Consider the following 26421-nt stretch of genomic DNA (forward strand, 5'->3'; position numbering starts at 1 on the left):
CTGGTTCTCTTTTCTCATTAATTAAAACTTTTAAGTCTTTCTTTCAGTTGTCTTCTGATCGAAGCTGGGAGTTGGGAGAGTTCCTACAGCAGGCCTCATATCAAAGCCATTTATCGCTCCTTCTCTAGAGACTTCTCATTGAACTCATTCTAGTGAAGACTCAGAAGTTCAGATCACACTGTTTCTATTCAGTAATTCACGTACTTCTTCCACGATTGCAACAAGGCGCACGAATCACTATCCCATCTGGAATGCCTGTTGCTTTATGTCAGTTCACATTGTTTGTTCAGCAGAGTAGGGCCCATTAGCTAACTGAAGACCTCGGGCTTCAGCGGTGGGAAGAGAGAAGGAGAGGCAAGTGCTAAAACATTTTGATTACATTTGGGAAGAAGGAAGGAGGACAGAAGTGGATGGTACCTCCATGCATCTGTAAGGAACAGATCAGAGGCAGGTAGAAAGGGAAAATAAGGCAGAAAGAAACAAGAGACAGAGAAAAGGAGGAAAGCAAACACTGTGCTCTCTCCATCTAACAGGTCTCTTGCTGGCAGGTCAAGTTTATCACCGATGGAACACCAAAAAGGAACTAAGTGGGAAAAGCAACCAAGATTGTTCTTAGAAGCCTCAACCAGTTCAATCTTCCTCAAAACAAATTACAGTTATGAAAAAAAGATGAGGTTCCTTCCATGTTTGGGTCTGGAGTGTTCAGGAAGCAGGGGAGAAGGCCTGTTGATAAATCTAGCTATCTGTGAGCAGAATGTTTAAACTCTGCATCTGAAATGCTGTATATATCGGAGAAGGAGTAGAATTCTGCATCCTGATAGGAAAGGCAAGTGAAAATTTGTAGGATCCTGAAAGGACCTTTCTGTAGATAACGCAATTTTTCCATCAGTTGGCAAGCCAATCAATCATGATTCTTAAGCGATGACAACAGCCACTCCTATTCTCCTATTCTGAGAAAGGTATTGCCTTTCTCATCTCTGATCTCCCTGTCTCTAGTTCCTCCTGTGCTCAATTTCTCTGTCATAGGGCTCCCAGAATGATATGTTTACCGCATCATTCTGACTATCCATCTTTTGTGTAAAAAAATCTTCAGTGACATCCCCTATTTTGTGATTAAGCAGTATCTCCAAATCAGCCCAGTGCAAATTGTCCTTTACACGTAGGTTTGAACCTTCACACGTAGGTTTGAACCTTCACTTTCCTTCCTCCCTACTCTACGTGCAGCCAAACTGAACTCCTTCCTCTTCCTCTAACATTTGGCACGTTGCTGTCTTAGGCTGCAGTGCCCTTTCCATCCCCACACTTTAACAAATCACTGACAGTCCTTAAAGGGTATCTTTAAAGGCTAATTTCAACCGTTAGTTCCTTTACTCGTCTTTCCCTTCTCTTACCCCCCAGGACTTTTTTTTAACTGTTAATGAATTTGCCAGGTGCCAAGGACTTCACTCCATTAACTCACTTTCTTTAAAACAACCATAATGGAAAAGAATATGAAACAGAATATGTGTGTGTGTGTATATATATATATATATATATATATGTATATGTATAACTGAGTCACTTTGCTGTACAGCAGAAATTAATACAACATTGTAAATCAACAATACTTCAATAAAATTTTTAAAAATGAAAAAACCCTATGAGGTAGGAACTCTTATCATCTGCTTTTTAAATTGAGATATAATTGACTTATAACATTACATTAGTTTCAGGTGTATGACATAATGATTCAATACTTGTATATACTGCAAAATAATCACAATAAGTCTAGTTAACACTAATCACCATAGTTAAAAAATTTTTTTTCTTGTGATGAGAACTAAGATCTACTCTTGTAACAACTTTCAAATGTGCAACACAGTATTATTAACTACAGTCACCATGCTGTGCATTACATTCCTTACAACTGGAAGTTTATACCTTTTGACAACCTTCACCCATTTTGCCTACTTCCCACCCCATTCACAGCCTCTGGCAACCACCAATCTGTGTATCTATGAGTTCTTTTTCTGGTTTTTGTTTTGTTTTGTTTTAGATTCCACATAAAAGTGAGATCATATGGTATTTGTCTTTTGCTGTCTGACTTATTTCACTTAGCATAATGCCATCAAGGTCCATCCATGCTGTCACAAATGGCAATATTTCCTTCTTTTTTATGTCCGAATAATATTCCATTGTGTATGTGTGTGTGTGTGTGTGTGTGTAACATTTTCTTTATCCATTCGTCCATCATCAATGGACACTTAGGCTGTTTCCATATCTTGTCTATTATAAATAATGCTGCATGGACATGGGGGTGTGGATATCTCTTCGAGTTAGTGTTTTCATTTCCTTCAGATAAATATCCAATCATCTGCTTTATAAAGAAACCAAAAAAGTAATCTTAACAAAGCTACACAAATATTGGAGACAGAGCCAAGATTTTAATCCTAGCATACTGGCTCCAGAGCCCACTATTATTACCATGTTGCCTCTTCTACAATTCCTGCTCTGTTCGTTGTTATTTGCAATTTGCTTATCATCCCACTAGAGTATAAAGCTCACTGAAGGCAGATATATCTTATTTTTGTTTGTATTCCAAGCAGTGATTAGAATATTACAGTGCATATATGGATTTTTCCTTAATTGAACTGCATAGAGAAGTATAGTACTGTTTGGAAAACTACATATAAAAGTATATAAGATTTTATACTGTGATTGACTATTCCTTTAGGATGCTTCTGGTATAGGCAGATGATCAATTCATAAGCAGCAGATCCAATAAAATAACCCAAATTCTGTGGTTAAAAAATAAACTTATTTTTATTACACATAATCTCTGTGGCATGAATCCTTTTTCTTACTAGGAAATACAAAACTGGACAGAAGAGTTCATTGAACCTAAAGGTAAAGGAAACTCTAGAAAAAAAAAAATGTGACCACATTCCACAACCCGTCAAAATAAAATATTTTCAAGATGACACTTCATAGCCTCTTTAATTTTTACTTTCCTATCTTATGCTGCTTTCATGGCATTACCAATGAATATTGCTTTAGTACTATAAATCTATAAAATTTAATTTCTCCAATGAATAGTAGAAATTTAAAGGATTCACTCTAATCTCCATCATACAAATGACCAGATATCGTTTTGATCCAAATGGTTCCTGCAAGCTTTTTATCATCAAACTGAAATGTGTCCCTTTCCCTTCCCTGACTTCTTTTCATGCTTTCCATGTGATGCTATTTTATTTGTTTGTTTTTATATGTCTCATAAGCATGTCTCAGCAACCATAATAGTACAAGAAGCTTATAGTCCTTTAAGTAAAGGTTATGGTGGATGCTATCCACTTCATTTGTAGCTTTTAAAAAGAATTGCTAAGCAGTTACTTAATCCTATTACATTTAGTAAATGTTTCCAAACTCTGATAAAATAACACATAAAATAAAAATTTTAAATATAGTGGTGGTGCTACACAAGCATGAACATGGATAGCTGCTGTGTTCACCTGGAAACGACTGATTACTCAAGTCCTGTTACATCAGAATTGTAGCACATTTCCTCCAAAAGGAAGAAACATGGCACATAAATGTGCGAGGGACAAGTCTGCTTTGCCTTTTTCCAGAGCACTGGACCAGACCATTCTAAACTTGGAATACTGCACTGCCACCTGGGGGATAAAATTTTAACAGTCATTTGCTGTCGAGCTGAGAGGAAGAGGTAAGAGCCCATAACCACCTAAAAAAATTGGGAGTGATGAGACTGTTTCTAAGATAAGCGTGGAGTCCTGTTTCTATACTTCGGGTTTTTTCCCCAAAGCAAAAATACATACACATCTAAATACATTTCTTTCCTTCAAAATAGCGTTCTGTCATTATGTTGTATCACTTTCTTTTTTGATTACATTTTATTGCCTTTAAGTCATAATTTGAACCCAAAGGGGTTTGGGGGCTCATCAAGCATAAGCCCCTCCTTGTAGAGATGATGAAATGAGGGTCCAGTATTGCTGCAATTTGCCCTGTCATATAACTTATTAGTGGTAGATCCAAAAGACACAAGTCTCCTGTCTCCCAGCTGAATGTCCTCATTTCTGCAAGATCTTATTCCCAGGAATACCAGACCATAGATGCTTCCCAACTTGGAAAGAATCACTTAGCCAGGCGCCCAGGAGTAAAACACATGTACAAGTGAGTCAACAAAAGTGTTGATTTTAAGGCTCTATTACCTACATTCCTTTGGTGGAAGGCAAATAAGATATTAAAGTGGAACAGTGAGTGGCACTGATTGATTTACGTGCTTATTTTATAGACTAGTGTACTTATCCTTTATTAGTCTTTGATATTTATTTCCCATAAGGTTCAGAGCTGTTGCTGCATTTTAAAAAGAAAAACAAAGAAGCTTTGGTCTCTGCATAGTTATTATTATAATTAAAAAAAAAAAACTAAACCACATTAATTTGACCTCTGCTTAGTAAGACAGTTAATCATTGGGTTATATGGAAAGTACAAATAAATCATAAATTACCAAGAAACATACCTTCATGTAGTCAAGTATTTTTCTTCTTGCTAATTTTTTAACTTATTTGCTATATATAAGCATCAGTAACACTACTCATTTATTATTCATCAACGTTTATGTTATTCCCATTCAGAAAGGATTGGGTAATTTATTGACATGAGCTAAAATTAAGTCAGCCTTACTTGCATTAAAATTCAAAAGTTCTAAACCTTACTCTCCAATGAATGGGATTTCCAAGTGTCTTACCCTTATGTACAGGGAACATCTGAGGCTTCCTGTGAATCCCTTCATGGCTTACTATACCTGTCCAATCCTTTAGGCATAATAGGTAGAAACCTTACTCCTTAGCCAAGCGTTTGGAATAATTGATGAAGGGAAGCAGACTTTGCCATCCCCAAATATGCCCCTTGGGTAGAAGGATTATCTTGGATGGCTATTTTTAAGAAACTGCAGACAAGGAAAAAGCTTTGAAAGCCAAGTTAAAGTTGTCATTTTATAAGAGACATTTGCATTTATAAGCAAAATCTCCATTTGTAAAGATGTCTCCCTCTCTGTACCAGGAAGAGGGAGATGACCAAATTCCTAGAAACTCTTATCAATGGAGAAGGCACACAACTAAATCTGTATAACCACCATACCCTGGTTTACTGTGCTTTTCCTAGTAACCTCCCATAACTGCCTCCCCGCCACTCCCAACATCTTTTGTCTGTAGCTGGAGATGATGGTATTTAAGGTGGTGGTTTCGGCCATTTCGGGGAGTTACTCAGTTTTCCTAGGTATCTCCCATGTATACATGTTATTAAAGTTCTGTTTGTTTTTCTCTCATTAATGTCTTTTATTACAGGGAGGGCCTCAGCCAAGAACCTAGAAGGATAAAAGGAGAATTAATTTTCCTTCTATACATTGATTAGAGATCATTTTTAGGGGAGGATGTCAGCATAATTACCATAGAGAAGCATAGAGTTCATGAGCCCTTGATCTACTGAGGAGACAGAAAGAAGAGAAAGCTTAGGAAAAATGAATGGACATCAGAGTAAAAGAATATCAATACAATTAATACAATGCAACAGTCTACTTACTTTTTTTAAAATACAACCCATAAGACAAATAAATTTCATTGTCAATCACACATATGTACATGCATAAAGTAAGCTATCTGTTCATATGCTGTAACAGAGACCTGTTATATAATGATGCTTTAAGTAAGAAAGCAGCTCATTTCTCTCATGTAAAATTCCGAATCTTAGGCCCAGGCCTGAAATGTTGACCTCTCCTTCTATCTTGGTGTTCCACCTTCCTGATCAGACCACTTTTTTTTCTCAGATGGGTGCTTCACTTCCTATCACCATGCCACACTCAATTAGTAGAAAAAAGGAAAAAGGAAAGAGAAGGACATACCTCTTCTCTCAAGGGGCATGCTACAGAAGTTACACGAATCACTTCAGTTCATACCCCACAGGCAGGACTTAGTCATGTAGCCACATCCAGGTGCAAAAGAGACTGGAAAATACAGGCTTTAGTTGGGTAGCCATGTGCCAAAATAATACTCTATTATATGTAAAAAGGTGTGTTAGGTAGGGTAATACTAGCTGCTATTTAAAAAAAAAAAGAGAGAGAGAGGTCCCTCCAAATGCAAAATAGGTCAAACAATAAAAGTTTATTTCTCACTTATGTTTGGCAAGTCTTCAGAGACCTAGGCGAATAACGGCTCTGCTATCCTCAATATATGGATTCTGCTGTCGCGAGTGTGGGAGGCATCATACTCTCCTTTCCAGTCATGGGATAGTGAGAAAAGAGGACGCAAAAGGTATTCATGTTTCTTAAACAACTTGGCCAAGAAATGACAGACTCCACATGTCACGTGGACTTGCATTCATTAGCAAGTCATTATATGATCCCATCTAGGTACAAGAGGGGCTGGAAAATGTAGTCCCTGGATGAGCATCCACTTCCCAAGATTAACTCTCTACTATAAATGGGAGCATGAATTTCAGTGGAAAGGGAGTTTTCTTTGCAACAGAAAAGGAGAATAGATGGTGAAGAAGTCTACTTCAGTCTTTGCCCTCATTGCTAATTCAGGTCACATTTTCCTTTGCATTCATAGTTAGGACACGTTCCTGCCCTCCTACTCTCCAAGAGAGACAACCCCAAAGTCCCATCTAGGTCCTGCACCCTGTTCCAAGTCTAGCATCTCTGGGTGATGTGCATCTATCAAAACTGGGAGTGGCTCCTCATGAATTGACAGTCTATAAGTGAAAATTGAGTTATCTGTCCTGATCCCCCAAACTAACATAAAGTGGTGAATAATAAAAAAATAACCTCAGTTCTAAAAAGGGAAGAATAAGAACAGCACCACAATAACTGGACTTACTATCACAGCACTGGAATAATTTCCTGTGTTGAGCTAGCTACCTAGCAGCTCTTGGTTCCACTCTGTAGGGCGTACCTCCTTGGTCACTGTCCTGCCAATGTCTGACTTTGCCTTCAGGGAGGTTTTTACATGTCCATTATCTCCATGGCCACATAGCAAGTAGGCATTAGAGAATATTCCCGTCTTGGAAGCTTTAGAATGTTGGTAGGTTGAGTCCTGCTGGTTGGACGGCTTTAGGGAGACAAAGTTTACTTTTAGGGGTGAACTGTAACAGAATTCTACAAGCCTGGCCCATGATTTCTTTGGTAACACAATGCAGTGAAAAAAATTTAGAAGGTCCATGGACTCTTTATTTCCCTCAAATCTGATTGCAAATAAGTAAAGGCGAAATTCTCATCTGTATGTTGGCTTTTTAGCCAAAATTCTGGTCTTTTGTTTACTTGTTTCTGTGCCCTGTCAATCACTCTCTTGCTCAATTTAACAGTGACCACATTAAGGCCAAATAAAAAATTGGCTTCAGTAGGAAGGCAAGGTCCTTAATCAAATGTTCGCCCTGGGCTGGCTCCCACCGTCTGGTAGTCTTAATGGTTTGTCCAGTCTTATCTCCGGCTAAGACTGTTTCCTGATTTAGAGACTCATTTTATCACTGCCTCAGTTTGGGCACAAACACCTCTGTTTCCTGTCAGGACTGATGTATAAAGCCCTGTATTTTAAGACTCTCAGTCCATTTAGATTGCAGGCCAAAGAAACAGAAAGCCTACCTTGCCAGAGCTTCATTCTCTCTTTTTTTTTTCCTCCTTGCTTGTTCTAACTTCAGTTCACCTCTCTGATAGGCCTTGTCACATGGCAAAATTAAAAAAAAAAAATCTGAGAAGAATAAATAGCCAATAGGCAACACGAATATATATTAAAGGCTTGAGCGTATTAAACCCTTTGCATCCAAGATCTCTCCACATCAAAGCTGGCTAATGTTCTGCCACAACATACTTATTATCAACAGCTTTCCAGTCCAATATCTGTGTCCTCACTCCATACCACCTAATAACTAAGCCATGTAATATCTTTTGGTGTTGTTCCTATAGCCCCACTCCTGCGTACCCTGGTCTGTATTAATTGGAATATCAATTCAACCATGGTCAGAAAGAATTTGAAACAATAAACGTTTAAGCAAGAGAGCTGTCCATTTACCTCTTAATTAGGAGACAGTGAGGAAGTCCAGGGCTGATAGGAAGGTTCCATAACCATCAGGGGTCCAGCCTCATTTAACTTCCTTGTCTAGTCATTCTCAATATGTGATTTCTATTTAGTGTTCTGGCTACTCCAGAGGTCACCAATATGTCTGTTTTCCAGCTAAGGCAGAAGTCAGAGGAAGGAAGAGGTCCCATTTATTTCCCTCAAAGACTCAACCCAAAAGCAGGATAATTCACTTCTGTTCTTATCCCTTTAGCCAGAATTAGATTGTAGGGAAGGGGAAAAAAAAAATCTTTTCCTCTACCCACCTTTGGTTTAACTACTGGGACCCTGTCAATTAGACTGGCCAAAGACAGATTAACAAGAGAAAAATACAGAAGTTTATTAACATGTGTGTTGTGCATATACTCATGGGAACACCCATTGAGGCACAACCCTAAGGGCTGGTTAGAATTTAGGCATATATACCATCTTAGGCTAAACAAAGGAAAAGGGGCTTGAGGCTTCTGGGCAGGGGAGGCAAGTTAAGGGTAGGTGACCAGATAAGTATGGTAAACAAGGGTTGTTTATTAAGCTTTGTTATGCAGATTTAAGTGGGTGCCTTCTCAGCAGATGGGTAAGAGTTTTCCTCTTCCTGGTATGTGACAGGGAGACATTTTTTACAAATGGAAATTTCCGTTACAAAGGGGAAAACAGGCACCCTGTATTTAGAGCTTTTCCTGCCTCTCCTGGTTTTCAATGGCCTCTAGCTCAAAATAAATCCGTATGCCAAAGAGGCATATTTTGTGGAGGCATATCCTGGTACCCTTCAAAGTTATATGACCACATAGCTAGAGGGTAGCTGAGAAATGTAGTTAAAATCCAGCTGCTTATCTTTTGAGAAGAGGACAATAGGCATCTGGGGAAAATCCAGCAGTCTTTTCCATTCATTTGCATGTATAACTGAAAGAAAAATTTAACGTGAAACCTTCCCTAACTATTTGTAATACCCTCCGATATTTTCTATTAGTCTATTCTAATAAAAGTGCTATTCAAACCCACAAAATTTATTTCGCCATTCATTAATGCATCAAAACCACCAGTTTTAAATCTATGAGTCTAGAAGGCAAATTTAAACTCTATATCCATCAGTCTAATTCTGCATCCTTGATTTCTAAACGAGGCTTACATTTGGTGATAATCTCAGGTACAGGATGATTTCAGGAACAAAAAACAAACCTACTCCTAGATACAAGACAAAACACCGAGGACAAAAGAGAAGAAAGGGGAAATTAATCTCTCCCATCAGCCTTTAACTGGAGACTGAGTCTTTCATAATCAGAGATAAAAAGCTTAAAGATGCAAGCACCTGCAGGCACTAACACATGACTGTGAATAGTTTCAGCAGGTTTCACACCTTGCAGGGCTAACTACAGTCTACTAGTTTGTTATTCAAAATAAATATTAATACCCCTATTAGTATTGACCTCAAATTCTTAGGATCCCTCTGAGCTCACAGTCACATCCTTTTCAGACTGCATTTGTCCCCAGCACATGAATAGGACAGGAAAAAGCAGCTGTCTTTTTCTTAGCACAGGTCTGAGGGTGCACTTCATTTGGCTTCGCAGTAGAAAAAATATAAATGTACATATTTTTAAAAGTAATTATTTTCCTCTTTTTAAAGGTTTTTTTTAAAATTTCCATTTTGGAATTACATGAAATCTGGAGGAAAATAAACATTGATTCTCAGTAGATAAAAATTTCAACAGTGAACAAGGTTTTACAAATGTTCAAACAAAAATGAATCTGAGACAAAGCTTTACTTTAAAAATGTGGCTTGAGGAAATACACTGACTCTTCAGAGAAGGTGCTGGTGCTGAACTTTGATGCTTCTGGGTTTTTCATTAATTATTGGTATTTAAATAAAATTGCTTGTAAAATAGCATATGCCATTAAAAGTTTTCGTTGCAGAAACAACAAATGCAACCTTCCATAAGTACTTCCAAAGCAGATATAAAATAGCGAATCCATTTCAGAGTAGTCAGGTGCTATTCTGCCTATCATGACACGCGACCAAGGACTCCCTGCTCCTTCTCCAGCTGCCCCCCACCCTGTAATGAGGACTGTATCTAACATATTTACCACTTTTCACTTTTATTCTATCAATCACACTCCATATTTGCTTATCACTGGTCTGATATCGCCAGTATTTTGAAATAAAACAGTATAATATCTGAAACCAATTTACCATTGTTACCATTAGAAGATGCTATTTCATAAAGTATGGATACTTCTACTAACATTTACTAGAAGACAAAGGGTAATTCCAAACAGATGGCATTTAAATGATTATGTTTTAGAATTATGTTTCTCTTTTATGTTCACCCTTTCCTTTACCCCTACCTATGCTTCCCGTTGGCCACCATACAGAGGAATCAGGCTGACTTAACTGTATTACTTGGCTCATATGATCTACATAGAAAACCACATTAGCTCCATCTAGGCAACCTGGTATGAGATTTGAAGCTATGTTCGCATCAAATCCCATTCCTCTTTATCTTGTACTTGAACTCTGAGTGATGCTCAATCAGCCTAAACATGTGATCTAGCCCAAACTTTTGTTCATGGCATCTGCTTTATCTGGAATCAGTTTCCTCCTTTTAGTAATCCCACTGCTACCTCACTCCTCTGTGGTTCCTTAAAATCTAACTCTTACCTAGAGTTTGTCCTTACAACAGGCACTGTAATTGCTTGTATTTATAGCTGCCCTTTCTTTTAGATAATGAGTGCCTTAAGAGTATCGCCTATACCAAGTTCATCCTGTTTACACCAGCCTCTAGAACAGTGTCATACATAACAACACCTTAATGAAAGTTTCTTAAATGAACGCATAAACATAAAATTAAGAAAGTGCTCATGAGGGCTTCCGGGAAGATGGCGGAAGAGTAAGACGCGGAGATCACCTTCCTCCCCACAGATACACCAGAAATACATCTACACCTGGAACAACTCCTACAGAACACCTACTGAACGCTGGCAGAAGACCTCAGACCTCCGAAAAGGCAAGAAACTCCCCACGTACCTGCGTCGGGCAAAAGAAAAAACAGAGACAAAAGAATAGGGACGGGACCTGCAGCAGGGGGAGGGAGCTGTGAAGGAGGAAAGCTTTCCACACACTAGGAAGCCCCTTCGCGGGCGGAAACTGCAGGTGGCAGAGGGGGAAAGCTTTGGAGCCGGAGCCGCGGAGGAGAGCGCAGCAACAGGGGTGTGGGGGGCAAAGCGGGGAGACATTCCCGCACAGAGGGTCAGGGCCGACCGGCACTCACCAGTCCGAGAGGCTTGTCTGCTCACCCGCCAGGGCGGGCGGGGCCTGGAGTTGAGGCTCCGGCTTCGGCTTAGAGCGCCAGGAGAGGACTGGAGTTGGCTGCATGAACACAGCCTGCAGGGGGTTAGTGCGCCACGGCTAGCCGGGAGGGAGTCCGGGGAAAAGTCTGGACCTGCTGAAGAGGCAAGAGACTTTTTCTTACCTCTTTGTTTCCTGGTGCGTGAGGAGACGGGATTAACAGCGCTGCTTAAAGGAGCTCCAGAGACGGGCGCGAGCCGCCGCGGCTAAAAGCGCGGACCCGAGACAGGCATGAGACGCTAAGGCTGCTGCTGCCGCCACCAAGAAGCCTGTGTGCGAGCACAGGTCACTATCCACAAACCCCTTCCGGGGAGCCTGTGCAGCCCGCCATTGCCAGGGTCCCGAGAACCAGAGACACCTCCACCGGGAGAATGCACGGCGCGCCTCAGGCTGGTGCAACGTCACGCCGGCCTCTGCCGCCGCAGGCCCGCCCCGCACTCCGTGCCCCTCCCTCCCCCAGGCCTGAGTGAGCCAGAACCCGTGAATCAGCGGCTCCTTTAACCCCATCCTGTCTGAGCGAAGAACAGATGCACGCCGGCAACCTACTCGCAGAGGCGGGGCCAAATCCAAAGCAGATCACCTGGGAGCTGTGAGAACAAAGAAGAGAAAGGGAAATCTCTCCCGGCAGCCTCAGAGGCAGCGAATTAAAGCTCCACAATCAACTTGATGTACTGCATCTGTTGAATACATGAATAGACAACGGAATCATCCCGAATTAAGGAGCTGGACTTTGAGAGCAAGATTTATGATTTTTTCCCCTTTTCCTCATTTTGTGAGTGTGTATGTGTATGCTTCTGTGTGAGATTTTGTCTGTATAGCTTTGCTTCCACCACTTGTCCTAGGGCTCTATCCGTCCGTTTTTTTTTGTTTTAAATTTTTTTCTTTCTTTTCTCTTAATAATTATTTTTTAATTTAAAAACTTTATTATTTATAATAAAGTTATATTATTTTATATATTATTTATAATATAATAAAGTTTATTTATAATAAATAATAAATTATTAATAAAGTTTATTATTTATAAATAATAAGTTTATTATTTATTAAGTTTATTATTTATAATAAATTTATATATTATATATTATTATTTATAATAAAGTTATATTTATAATAGTTATATTATTATTTATAATACAGTTATATTATTCTAACTTTATATTACTAAATATATTTAACTTATTTTATATAACTTTATATTAAAAATATTTATAATTTAATAAATATATTATTTAAAATATTACTAAATTATATTTATAATATTTATAACTTTATTATATTTTATCCTACTTTATTTCATTTTAATTTATCTTTTCTTTTTTTCCTTCCTTCCCTCTTTCCTTCCTCCCTCCCTCCTTTCGTTTTCTTTCTTTCTTTCTTTTTCTTTCTTTCTATTTCTACTAATTCTTTCTTTCTACTTTTTCTCCCTTTTATTCTGAGCCGTGTGGATGAAAGGATCTTGGTGCTCCAGCAAGGAGTCAGTGCTGTGCCCCTGAGGTGGGAAAGCCAACTTCAGGACACTGGTCCACAAGACACCTCCCAGCTCCACATAATATCAAATGGCAAAAATCTCCCAGAGATCTCCAACACAACACCAGCACCCAGCTTCACTCAATGACCAGGAAGCTACAGTGCTGGACACTCTATGCCAAACAACTAGCAAGATAGGAACACAACCCCACCCATTAGCAGAGAGGCTGCCTAAAATCATAATAAGTCCACAGACACCTGAAAACCCACGACCAGACGTGGACCTGCCCACCAGAAAGACAAGATCCAGCCTCATCCACCAGAACACAGGCACTAGTTCCCTCCACCAGGAAGCCTACACAACCCACTGAACCAACCTTAGCCACTGGGGACAGGCACCAAAAACAACGGGAACTACGAACCTGCAGCCTGCGAAAAGGAGACCCCAAACACAGAAAGCTAAACAAAATGATAAGACACAGGAATACACAGCAGATGAAGGAGCAAGATAAAAACCCACCAGACCTAACGAATGCAGAGGAAATAGTCAGTCTACCTGAAAAAGAATTCAGAATCATGATAGTAAACATGATCCAAAATCTTGGAAATAGAATAGAGAAAATGGAAGAAACATTTAACAAGGACCTAGAAGAACTAAAGATGAAACGAACAATGATGAACAACACCATAAATGAAATGAAAAATACTCTACATGGGATCAATAGCAGAATAACTGAGGCAGAAGAACGGATAACTGACCTAGAAGATAAAATAGTGGAAATAACTACTGCAGAGCAGAATAAAGAAAAAAGAATGAAAAGAACTGAGGACAGTCTCAGAGACCTCTGGGACAACATTAAATGCAACAACATTCTAATTATAGGGGTTCCAGAAGAAAAAGAGAAAAAGAAAGGGACTGAGAAAATATTTGAAGAGATTATAGTTGAAAACTTCCCTAATATGGGAAAGGAAGTAGTTAACCAAGTCCAGAAAGCACAGAGAGTCCCATACAGGATAAATCCAAGGAGAAATACACCAAGACAATATTAATCAACCTATCAAAAATTAAATACAAAGAAAACATATTAAAGGCAGCAAGGGAAAAACAACAAATAACACACAAGGGAATCCCCATAAGGTTAACAGCTGATCTTTCAGCAGAAACTCTGCAAACCAGAAGGGAGTGGCAGGACATATTTAAAGTGATGAAGGAGAAGAACCTAAAACCAAGATTACTCTACCCAGCAAGGATCTCATTCAGATTTCATGGAGAAATTAAAACCTTTACAGACAAGCAAAAGCTGAGAGAGTTCAGCACCACCAAACCAGCTTTACAACAACTGCTAAAGGAACTTCTCTAAGCAAGAAACACAAGAGAAGGGAAAGACCTACAATAACGAACACAAAACAATTAAGAAAATGGGAATAGGAACATACATATTCATAATTACCTTAAATGTAAATGGAATAAATGCTCCCACCAAAAGATGCAGATTGGCTGAATGGATACAAAAACAAGACCCATATATTTGCTGTTTACAAGAGACCCACTTCAGAGCTAGAGACACATACAGACTGAAAGTAAGGGGATGGAAAAAGATATTTCATGCAAATGGAAACCAAAAGAAAGCTGGAGTAGCAATTCTCATATCAGACAAAGTAAACTTAAAAATAAAGACTATTATAAGAGACAAAGAAGGACACTACATAATGATCAAGGTATCGATCCAAGAAGATATAACAATTGTAAATATTTATGCACCCAACATAAGAGCACCTCAATACATAAGGCAAATACTAACATTCATAAAAGGGGAAATCGACAGTAACACATTCATAGTAGGGGACTTTAACACCCCACTTTGACCAATGGACAGAACATCCAAAATGAAAATAAATAAGGAAACACAAGCTTTAAATGATACATTAAACAAGATGGACTTAATTGATATTTATAGGACATTCCATCCAAAAACAACAGAATACACATTTTTCTCAAGTGCTCATGGAACATTCTCCAGGATACATCATATCTTGGGTCACAAATCAAGCCTTGGTAAATTTAAGAAAACTGAAATTGTATCTAGTATCTTTTCTGCCCACAACACTATGAGACTAGATATCAATTACAGGGAAAGATCTGTAAGAACTACAAACACATGGAGGCTAAACAATACACTACTTAATAACGAAGTGATCACTGAAGAAATCAAAGAGGAAATAAAAAAATACCTAGAAACAAATGACAATGGAGACACAACAACCCAAAACCTATGGGATGCAGCAAAAGCAGTTCTAAGAGGGAAGTTTATAGGAATACAATCCTACCATAAGAAACAGGAAACATCTCGAATAAAAAACCTAACCTTGCACCTAAAGCAATTAGAGAAAGAAGAACAAAAAAAACCCCAAAGTTAGCAGAAGGAAAGAAATCATAAAAATCAGATCAGAAATAAATGAAAAAGAAATGAAGGAAATGATAGCAAAGATCAATAAAACTAAAAGGTGGTCCTTTGAAAAGATAAACAAAATTGATAAACCACTAGCCAGACTCATCAAGAAAATAAAGGAGAAGACTCAAATCAATAGATTTAGAAATGAAAAAGGAGAAGTAACAACTGACACTGCAGAAATACAAAAGATCATGAGAGATTACTACAAGCAACTCTATGCCAAAAAAATGGACAACCTGGAAGAAATGGACAAATTCTTAGAAATGCACAACATGCCAAGACTGAATCAGGAAGAAATAGAAAATATGAACAGACCAATCACAAGCACTGAAATTGAAACTGTGATTAAAAATCTTCCAACAAACAAAAGCCCAGGACCAGATGGCTTGACAGGCGAATTCTATGAAACATTTAGAGAAGAGCTAACACCTATCCTTCTCAAACTCTTCCAAAATATAGCAGAGGGAGGAACACTCCCAAACTCATTCTACAAGGCAACCATCACCCTGATACCAAAACCAGACAAGGATGTCACAAAGAAAGAAAATTACAGGCCAATATCACTGATGAACATAGATGCAAAAATCCTCAACAAAATACTAGCAAACAGAATCCAACAGCACATTAAAAGGATCATACACCAGGATCAAGTGGGGTTTATTCCAGGAATACAAGGATTCTTTAATATACCCAAATCAATCAATGTGATAAACCATATGAACAAACTGAAGGAGAAAAACCATATGATCATCTCAATAGATGCAGAGAAAGCTTTCAACAAAATTCAACACGCATTTATGATAAAAACTCTGCAGAAAGTAGGCATAGAGGGAACTTTCCTCAACATAATAAAGGCCATATATGATAAACCCACAGCCAACATCGTCCTCAATGGTGAAGAACTGAAAGCATTTCCACTAAGATCAGGAACAAGACAAGGTTGCCCACTCTCACCACTCTTATTCAACATAGTTTTGGAAGTTTTAGCCACAGCAATCAGAGAAGAAAAGGAAATAAAAGGAATCCAAATTGGAAAAGAAGAAGTAAAGCTCTCACTGTTTGCAGATGACATGATACTATACATAGAGAATCCTAAAGATGCTACCAGAAAACTACTAGAGCTAATCAATGAATTTGGTGAAGTAGCAGGATACAAAATTAATGCACAGAAATCTCTGGCATTCCTATACACTAATGATGAAAAATCTGAAAGTGAAATCAAGAAAACACTCCCATTTACCATTGCAACAAAAAGAATAAAATATCTAGGCATAAACCTACCTAAGGAGACAAAAGACCTGTATGCAGAAAACTGTAAGACACTGATGAAAGAAATTAAAGATGATACAAATAGATGGAGAAATATACCATGTTTTTGGATTGGAAGAATCAACATTGTGAAAATGACTCTACTACCCAAAGCAATCTACAGAGTCAATGCAATCCCTATCAAACTACCGCTGGCATATTTCACAGAACTAGAACAAAAAATTTCACAATTTGTATGGAAACACTAAAGACCCCAAATAGCCAAAGCAATCTTGAGAATGAAAAACGGAGCTGGAGGAATCAGGCTCCCTGACTTCAGACTACAATACAAAGCTACAGTAATCAAGACAATATGGTACTGGCACAAAAACAGAAAGATAGATCAATGGAACAGGATAGAAAGCCCAGAGATAAACCCACGCACATATGGTCACCTTATCTTTGATAAAGGAGGCAGGAATGTACAGTGGAGAAAGGACAGACTCTTCAATAAGTGATGCTGGGAAAACTGGACAGGTACATGTAAAAGTATGAGATTAGATTACTCCCTAACACCATACACAAAAATAAGCTCAAAATGGATTAAAGACCTAAATGTAAGGCCAGAAACTATCAAACTCTTAGAGGAAAACATAGGCAGATCACTCTATGACATAAATCACAGCAAGATCCTTTTTGACACCCCTCCTAGAGAAATGGAAATAAAAACAAAGATAAACAAATGGGACCTAATGAAACTTAAAAGCTTTTGCACAACAAAGGGAACCATAAACAAGACCAAAAGACAACCCTCAGAATGGGAGAAAATATTTGCAAATGAAGCAAGTGACAAAGGATTAATCTCCCAAATTTATAAGCAGCTCATGCAGCTCAATAACAAAAAAACAAATAACCCAATCCAAAAATGGGCAGACGACCTAAATAGACATTTCTCCAAAGAAGATATACAGACTGCCAAGAAACACATGAAAGAATGCTCAACATCATTAATCGTTAGAGAAATGCAAATCAAAACTACAATGAGATATCATCTCACACCAGTCAGAATGGCCATCATCAAAAAATCTAGAAACAATAAATGCTGGAGAGGGTGTGGAGAAAAGGGAACCCTCTTTCACTGTTGGTGGGAATGTAAATTGATACAGCCACTGTGGGCAACAGTATGGAGGTTCCTTAAAAAACTAAAAATAGAACAACCATATGACCCAGCAATCCCACTACTGGGCATATACCCTGAGAAAACCATAATTCAAAAAGAGTCATGTACCAAAATGTTCATTGCAGCTCTATTTACAATAGCCCGGAGATGGAAACAACCTAAGTGTCCATCATCGGATGAATGGATAAAGAAGATGTGGCACATATATACAATGGAATATTACTCAGCCATAAAAAGAAACGAAATTGAGCTATTTGTAATGAGGTGGATAGACGTAGAGTCTGTCATACAGAGGAAGTAAGTCAGAAAGAGAAAGACAAATACCGTATGCTAACACATATATATGGAATTTAAGAAAAGAAAAATGTCATGAAGATCCTAGGGATAAGACAGGATTAAAGAGAGACCTACTAGAGAATGGACTTGAGGATATGGGGCGGGGGAAGGGTAAGCTGTGACAAAGCGAGAGAGAGGCATGGACATTTATACACTACCAAATGTAAGGTAGATCGCTAGTGGGAAGCAGCCGCATAGCACAGGGAGATCAGCTCGGTGCTTTGTGACCACCTGGAGGGGTGGGATAGGGAGGGTGGGAGGGAGGGAGATGCAGGAGGGAGGAGATATGGGAACATATGTATGTGTATAACTGATTCACTTTCTTATAAAGCAGAAACTAACACACCATTGTAAAGCAATTATATTCCAATAAAAATGTAAAAAAAAAAAAGACAGAAAAAAAAAAAGAAAGAAAGTGCTCATAACAGCCAGAACACGTGTTGCTATGGGAGTGGGAGTGGAAGGAGGGAGAAGGTTGGGAGTATGAAAGCGGAGACTTTAACAGTGTTGTAGGAAAGTCACCATTAAACATTCACATCTTGTATTTCTGACTCATTGGCATTTTCCAAACTTAAAGTTGACTCCGTTGCTATTACAACCATATTTATAAAATAGAGAAGTGCTGAATGGGGTAAACATTTTCATTCTTTCACTTTGCAAGGACTGTGATTTTGCTCAAGCCAAGTAAGAGGCATCCTTAAGTATCAGGTTCTGATGCTAAAGCAAGTTTTATTTTCTGACTTTTACAGGCTGGGAGCTAGAGCACCTGTGATAGCTCACAGTGGAGACTTCCCGATGACTGGCATCAATCTTCCAAGCCATCAAAAAATCTTTCAGAAGAGTCCAGAATTGGTCATTATAAAACAGGAAAAGCTCCTGATTGTTTAAGGAATGGATAGTTCAGCAATATAAGACCAATAATGGCCACAGATCTAAGTATGAGAGGCCTATGCCCAAGTCCTACACTTTGGAGAGCTTGAAATGATCCTGTTCTGGCCATGCCCATTTTCAAAGTGTAAGCAATATAGATTCAAGGAGACCTACCCAGCCGGAGTCTCTAGCGTTGTTTTCTAGATCATGCTCTAAGTAAATAGGAAACCAAATTCTATGCCTATGTGACCTTAGCCTGATCCACATTTTTCTTGTGTCTCTTCCTTGAGTTGATCATCCTAAAAGCAGACTGAACCACTGGTATTCACATTCCTAGGCTGAAGGGGCGACTAAGGGAGAGCTGTGTTTTGGGGCAGCGATGGAGCTTGGATGCATGGATGTCATGTCTACATGCAAGTGGGGGAATCCCCTATATTATGGCAGGGATGCAATTGTGGATGGAGAAGGGGAGCAGGCAGCAGGCTATAGGCCAGGGGCTCTGGGGCTAGGAGATACCTTTCTGTGTACCACCACATTCTAGCACAGATATATGAAGAGCCCAAGAATTCTAAATTCAAACTTGGCTTTTCACATCATTATAAAGGCTTATCAAGATTGGAGGATAGAACATATTTTATTTAATGACTTAATTTATGATATTTAAATATGTACACATATGATATGTAGGCCTCTATTTACACTTCTCCTGAGCCCTGGATTAGAAATGGAACTTTATGGAAAACTGAATTTTCTTGAAAAACCTTACCAAACAAAATTCCTACATTGGATAAAATTCAACAAATACTTACAGAGATGCTTTCATAAGAAGGTAAGGAATACTTCCAAAGTCACAGAAAAACAGATAGAAAATATAAAAGATGAAAAGACATGAGAGACATAATAAGAAATGTCTTGCAGTTTGAAGAGGAGAAATAAAAGGAAAAGCAAAATTTTCAAAGAAATAATGTCTGAAAACTTTTAGAATTTACAGAAATGCAGTTCTTCAGGTTCAGGGAGCTTAATAAATCCAAAGCTAGATAAATAAAAATGAATCAAAACCTAAACTATAAACAGTAAAAATTCATAAAAGGGGGGATTTCAAAGGAATTATGGGAAAAAGATGTAATACGCACATAGGAATAAAAATGGCAATGACACGAGACTTCCAATAGCAACGAAGGAAGCCAAAAGACAGTAGAACAATACCTCAAACTTCTGAAAAAGTAACTGTCAATCCAGAATCAAGTACACAGATAAACTATCATTCAAGACCCAAGGCTAAATAAAGACATTTCCAGATAAAGGTAGGTAGTTTATTACAAAAGAATCTCCCTAAAATAACTTGTTTTGAGGAAGTAAGGAATTATATCCAGAAATATTTTAGAATCTAACATTTCATTTTAGAAAAAAGAAAATGATAAACATGGATAAATTTAAACAAACCTTGACAGTAAAAATTAATAATCATCATTATATAATTTCAAATGGGTAGTGTTATGGGTTGAATTGTATCTCCCCCACCCCCTGGCATTCATATACTGAAGTTCTTAACCCCTAGCAGCTCAGAATGTGATCATATTTTGAGATAGGGTCTTTACAGAGCTAATCAAGTTAAAATGAGGTCATTGGGGTGGGCCCTGATCTAACAGGACTAGAGTCTTTATGAAAAAGGGAGACTTGGACACAGAGACCTGCAGAGAGGGACGATGACGCAGAGAAACATAGGGAGAAGATGGCCATCTACAAACCAAGGAGAGTAGCCTGAAACAGATTCTTCCTTCCCAGCCCTCAGAAAGAACCAACCCTACTGACACCTTGATTCTGGATACCTAGACTCCAAAGCCATGAGACAACAAATTTCTGTTATTTAAGCCAGCCAGGCTGTGGTAAAAAATAACAGAATTACAATTTTGTAATGAATGACTTTTAAGACTGGTGGGGAATGGCTGTAAAACTTTCTAAGGTTCAAGAATATTATAGAGATATTAAAATCAGATTTTAAGCACGCATGTGAAAATTATGATGAACAAATAATAGGAATAGGAAGTATACTTCCAAAATTAGTTGAAGGGAGAAAACAGAATTTAAAACTAAAACCTCAATTAAAAAAAAAAAAAGAAGGCAATAAATAATGGGGAAATACCTAAAGGAAGGGAAAATGGATAGGAAGTACAAGTGAGATGGTAGAAGTAATTGCAAATATTAATATAGCATTTATAAAAAAATGAACTAAATTCAACTGTTGAGCAGAAAAGATAGATGGTATTTAAAAAACTAAAATCTAGCAATAACATTTACAAAATATACATATGAAATATGAGGGCATACTCATATATAACCAGGTGTCTACCAGAATGTCTGAAAAGCAGTTTGGAAAAAGAATTATAAGAAAATTAAGGGTAAAATATTTTTAGGTATGTCTTTAAAATGCCATGGCATATTTTGATAAATTACTTTTTAAAATAGCTTAAGTAATAGCATTTCCCATCCCACTAAAAGGTGGCATATATTATTTATATAATAACAGGTAATTAGGGAGAAAATATTAGTTCTTCTTTTCCTTTTGTTTTAATATCTAAAACACATACTGGGTTTTAAATAAAACACTGAGGCTCCACAAAGATAAGAAGCTGCTTTCTTAGTAGTATATTTTCTGTATTAAATATAAGTGAATATTATACTATTATTACAATAAGAGATAACTTTTCAACCAACTTTGATATTCATTAAGTTATTAATGGAGTGTTTATGTCTAGAGACTACAAAATGAAATAAAATTTCAACTAGGAACATCTAAAATACATATTTTCACTATTTTATAAATCATGTTCTAGATCAGCTGAAAATTAATACAGAAATTACCTCTAACTTTGGCAGATAGTAAAATTACTATTTATAGGTCATCAAGCTGGCAGAGAATGAGTGACGCCAAATGTGTAAAAAGATGAAATTTGAAAGATAGAAAATTTTTTGATTTCCTAGAAAGCAATCATTATTGATCAATTTTTTTCAGTTACACATATCTTTTTCCCAAATTTAATTAAAAACAAAAAAGCTTTTCTATATTTTCATGTATGATGTACATAATGTAAGTAGCGCTAAACATATTAATAGTGTTAAAATAAGAAATTCTAGGGCTTCCCTGGTGGCACAGTGGTTAAGAATCTGCCTGCCAATGCAGGGGACATGGGTTCGAGCCCTGGTCTGGGAAGATCCCATATGCCATGGAGCAACTAAGCCTGAGTGCCACAGCTACTGAGCCTGCGAGCCACCACTATTGAAGCCTGCGCACCTAGAGCCCATGCTCCGCAACAAAAGAAACCACCACAATGAGAAGCCCGTGCACCACAACGAAGAGTAGTCCCCGCTTGCCACAACTAGAGAAGGCCTGCGTTCAGCAATGAAGACCCAATGCAGCCAAAAATAAATACATAAATAAATATAAAAAAAAAAAGAAGAAGAAATTCTAGGAGTATCTGACTGCCTCACGTGTAAAGACATGGTTTTAGCACTAAGGCTGTTTTGAATAAATTAGGGTAATCCCTGGTTGTATATGGAAGAGGAGGGAGGGAGGCTGAACTGTGCATTGTAGGATGTCAGCAGCATCCCTGGCCTTTACTCATTAGCCTCCCTGACTCCTCTCACCCTCTCCTCAAAGTCGTGATAATCAAGACCGTCTACAGACAGTGCAAAATGTCTCCCGTGGGGCAAAATTATCCTTGGTTGAGAATCACTGATTTAATTTGAGTATTTCTAGCTCATTTCCTTTTTTTATTTTTTTTTCTTAGTGTTACTTCAGTAGTCCCAATTTTATTTAATTTTAGCTTATATTATAAATATGCTCAATATGTAGCCCAGGAAACTTCATCTAAAGAAATGATTGACACTTGAATGGAAGCCGTTTATATATATATATATATATATATATATATATATATATATATATATATATATATATAAAGCACATCTTTTACAGGGTATTTTAAAAGTAGACTGAAACATTTTTAGTTCTCTAATATGACTACTAAGGAGGCTCATTAGCATTCTTTTTGGCTGGCTTGATGTATTAGGGATCTCAGTTGCAAATAGAATCTCAGTGCAAATTTAATTTAAAGAAAGAGGAGTTTGAGGACATCTTGTGTAACCCGAGGGCAGGACAGCAGCTGGGCTATCTTCTATAAGCTAGTGTGTCGTGAGGCCCAGAAATATTCTCACTCCTTTTATTTCTCTTTATATGTGTGCTTTATGCTTTTATTTTAAACTTTTTACTATGAGAATTTTCAATTATACACAAAATTAGAGGAAAGTATGTAGTTAACACCAATTCACCTATAACTTAGCTTCATCAATTACAACATTCTGTTATTCTCATTTCATCTTTTTTAAAACTTTTTAATAAAAATATTTTATTTAGGACTCTAATAAGACAATATGTACATTCGCATCTTGTTTTCTGAAGATTTAATGGGGAGAGGTTCACCTGAGAAACATTTCCCCCAGGAAATCATTTTGTCTCTTACTTTCTTCTTTCACTCTACACTATTAGAGCATATGAAGGCAAATTCTGGACTAATTATAACATTTCTTTAGTAAATGTTTCTGTACATACCACTAAAAGATATGTTCCATTTTGTAATATAACCATAAAACCATTGTCACATGTAAATTCAAAGTAAAATTAATTTATTAGAATTATCAAATATCCCATCAGTGTTTAACTGTCCTTGATTGTCTCATAAATGTCTTTTAATAGGTGATTTGTTTAGAATCCAAACAAGTTCAACATTTAGCACCTGGTTGGTCTGTCACTTAAATCTGTTTCAATCTATAATAATTCCCAGGTCATCTTTTTTTTCATAGTCCCTTTGATTGGTCAAAGAAACTGAGTTACTAGTCATATAGAAATTTCTAAATTATAGATTTTACTAACTATACCACCTTACCATGTAATGTCCTGTGTACATCTTTTATATCTTATATCTCTCCTGTGTATATCTTTTATTTTGGTATTTAGATGCTGATAAGACTCAGATTCAAATTTTTGGTGAGAATAGTTCATAGGTGGTACTGTATAATTAGTTCTTACTGCAGCAAATCAGAAGGCAAAAATGTTACATCATCTCTCTTATGTGAAGTTAAGTTCCCCATCTCTTCTTCATCCTTTATTAAATATTTAATTGTCCAAAATTATGTATTTAGCATTACATAGCTTTAGTGTGTGCAAGGATACCGTACAGACAACTGGTTTTCTTTACAGTCACAGTGAACCCATAGTCGATGAGTCTATATTTTTTAATGGATTCTAAATCATGTTTGAATGCTATAGCCACATCATTGAGATAAGTAGATAACTTCCCAGATATTAGTTGAAGAGCCTAAAACTCATTCAGATGTATAACTGCTAGTAAATTTGCTTAAAACAAAAATGTCATGGCCTTATAAGCACACTATAAAGCTGGTGACAAAACAAATAATAATGATCTCCTAGATGTGACTACTGCTTTAGACCTTACTAAGCAGTTTCACTTGCTCAATTTCATTCGTTTCTCTGGACAGATGAGAGGCGAAGCTGGCAAGCTGCCTTGTCCACTTGGGATGGATGTGCTCCTACCCGAGAGGCCATCTGTTGTCCTCCTGCAGAAGGGGGCTGACGGCTGGTAAGGTGATCATGTCTCTAATGAATGCAATGCTGCTACCAGAAACGGCTTATTCAACTTTAATAATCAACTTTAAAATATGAAAATCAAAGTGGTAAACTTGGACTGGGTCTTCATGGACGACACAATGAAAACAGGATGCACAGGTCTGAAATGACGGTAGGGATCATCCATATCATGTTATGGGAGAGGAAACCAAGACCAAAAGGAGGGAACTTAAAAATGACACAATCACCTGTGGGTATTGTTTCTATTTATTCATTTATCATTAATTACTAAGATTCTTATGATCTGTGCATTAAAATGTAGTATTACTCAATACTACACTGGACTGAGACATTAAACATTTGAAATTAGATCTCTGTGAGAAAATGTTGACAGAAGACCTGTCAGGGAGATGTTTGTACTCATTCCTAGCCAGGCTGTTCCAAAGACAGGAAAAATAAAAAATAAAACATATGGAAACTCATGAACAAAGGAAAGATTATTTAACTTCATTATGTTATATATAAGTATATCAATTCCAGTTTGGTAAATATTTGAGGGTGTTATACATCCAAAGTTCTAAACTGGTGCTATAGAAGACATAGCTATGGATTGGTAATGGTCTTGGACTTCAAGTCTGTAGGTTACTGTGAAATGTAATAAACCACTGAAATGAACAATTCAGATGATGAATGTTATAAATGCTATTAAAATGTTATAGGTAAAAACTCTAGGGCTTCCCTGGTGACGCAGTGGTTAAGAATCTGCCTGCCAATGCAGGGGACACAGGTTCGAGCCCTGGTCTGGGAAGATCCCACATGCCGCGGAGCAACTAAGCCTGTAAGCTACAACTACTGAGCCTGCGAACCACAACTACTGAAGCTCACACACCTAGAGCCTCTGCTCTGCAACAAAAGAAGCCACCGCAGTGAGAAGCCTGCTCTCTGCACCTAGAGAAAGCCCGCTTGCAGCAACGAAGACACAACACAGCCAAAAATAAATAAATTTATAAAAAAATAAATTAAAAAAAAAACTCTAGAAAGCTAATACCAACCAGAAGTAGTTAGAAAGACTTCATGAAGGGAGTGGCAATTTTAAAGGATGAATAGGATTCAGCCCTTCTAGGCAGAGAAAACAGCTTGAGCAAAACAAAGAGGTTTAAAAAAAAGTTTATATCCTCTAGAGGGAACAGTGAATATCGTGGTTTAAGGAAAAAGTAACGTAGAGGAAGGATAAAGGCATGAGATCAAAATTCAGTGGAATGAAGTTGTGAGGGCTTTGGATTCCATGCTAGGGAATGGGACTTCATTTCATTGACAATGGGATACCTTCAAAGGATTTTTACCGGGGACACACATATTAATGCACTGATGCAGAAAGATCCTTCTGCAGCTATATAAAAGATTCATTGAAAGGGGAAAAGACTGGAGATGGGAAGAAAACCAACCAAGCTCTAAATCAGAAAATGAAAGTAGGGAGAGAAAAATGAACAAGAGTGTTAAAGAAAGAAATAGCTAGGCCATGACTACACAATGGTTGGAACCACCTGCTGCATCAATTTGATGTTTCCACTTTCCAGTCAATCAGATTTTTGTATTTAAACTTCTATTTGAATTTCTAAGTTATGTAATTTTAAACCACCCAAAAAACACATCCACTGGATAATAACATAGATGTATACTGTTTCATTCTTGCTGCCATAAAAGAGTATCTAACATTGCTTGACACAGCATAATCATTCAGTGGATTTTTCTTAAAGGTCAAGTGTGAAAAAACGGTAGCC

The 26421-nt window shown here is 37.5% G+C and overlaps 1 protein-coding gene across 4 annotated transcripts in view; it reads right to left on the bottom strand.

The window, feature by feature from the left end:
• The window catches only part of SYT1 (synaptotagmin 1), a 1170968-nt gene that overhangs the window by 1013464 nt on the left and 131083 nt on the right, over window positions 1-26421 (bottom strand). The window contains exon 1 of one of the 4 annotated variants that reach the window (XM_079937833.1): window positions 11366-11417. The exons of the other annotated variants lie outside the window; for them this stretch is intronic. The gene's annotated coding sequence lies outside the window, so the exon portion shown is untranslated. Of the gene's footprint in view, window positions 1-11365; window positions 11418-26421 lie in introns of those variants that run through there. 4 annotated transcript variants of the gene reach the window in all.

Source organism: Stenella coeruleoalba, assembly GCF_951394435.1.
Source record: "Stenella coeruleoalba genome assembly, chromosome: 11".
In the NCBI taxonomy this organism is placed as follows: domain Eukaryota; kingdom Metazoa; phylum Chordata; class Mammalia; order Artiodactyla; family Delphinidae; genus Stenella; species Stenella coeruleoalba.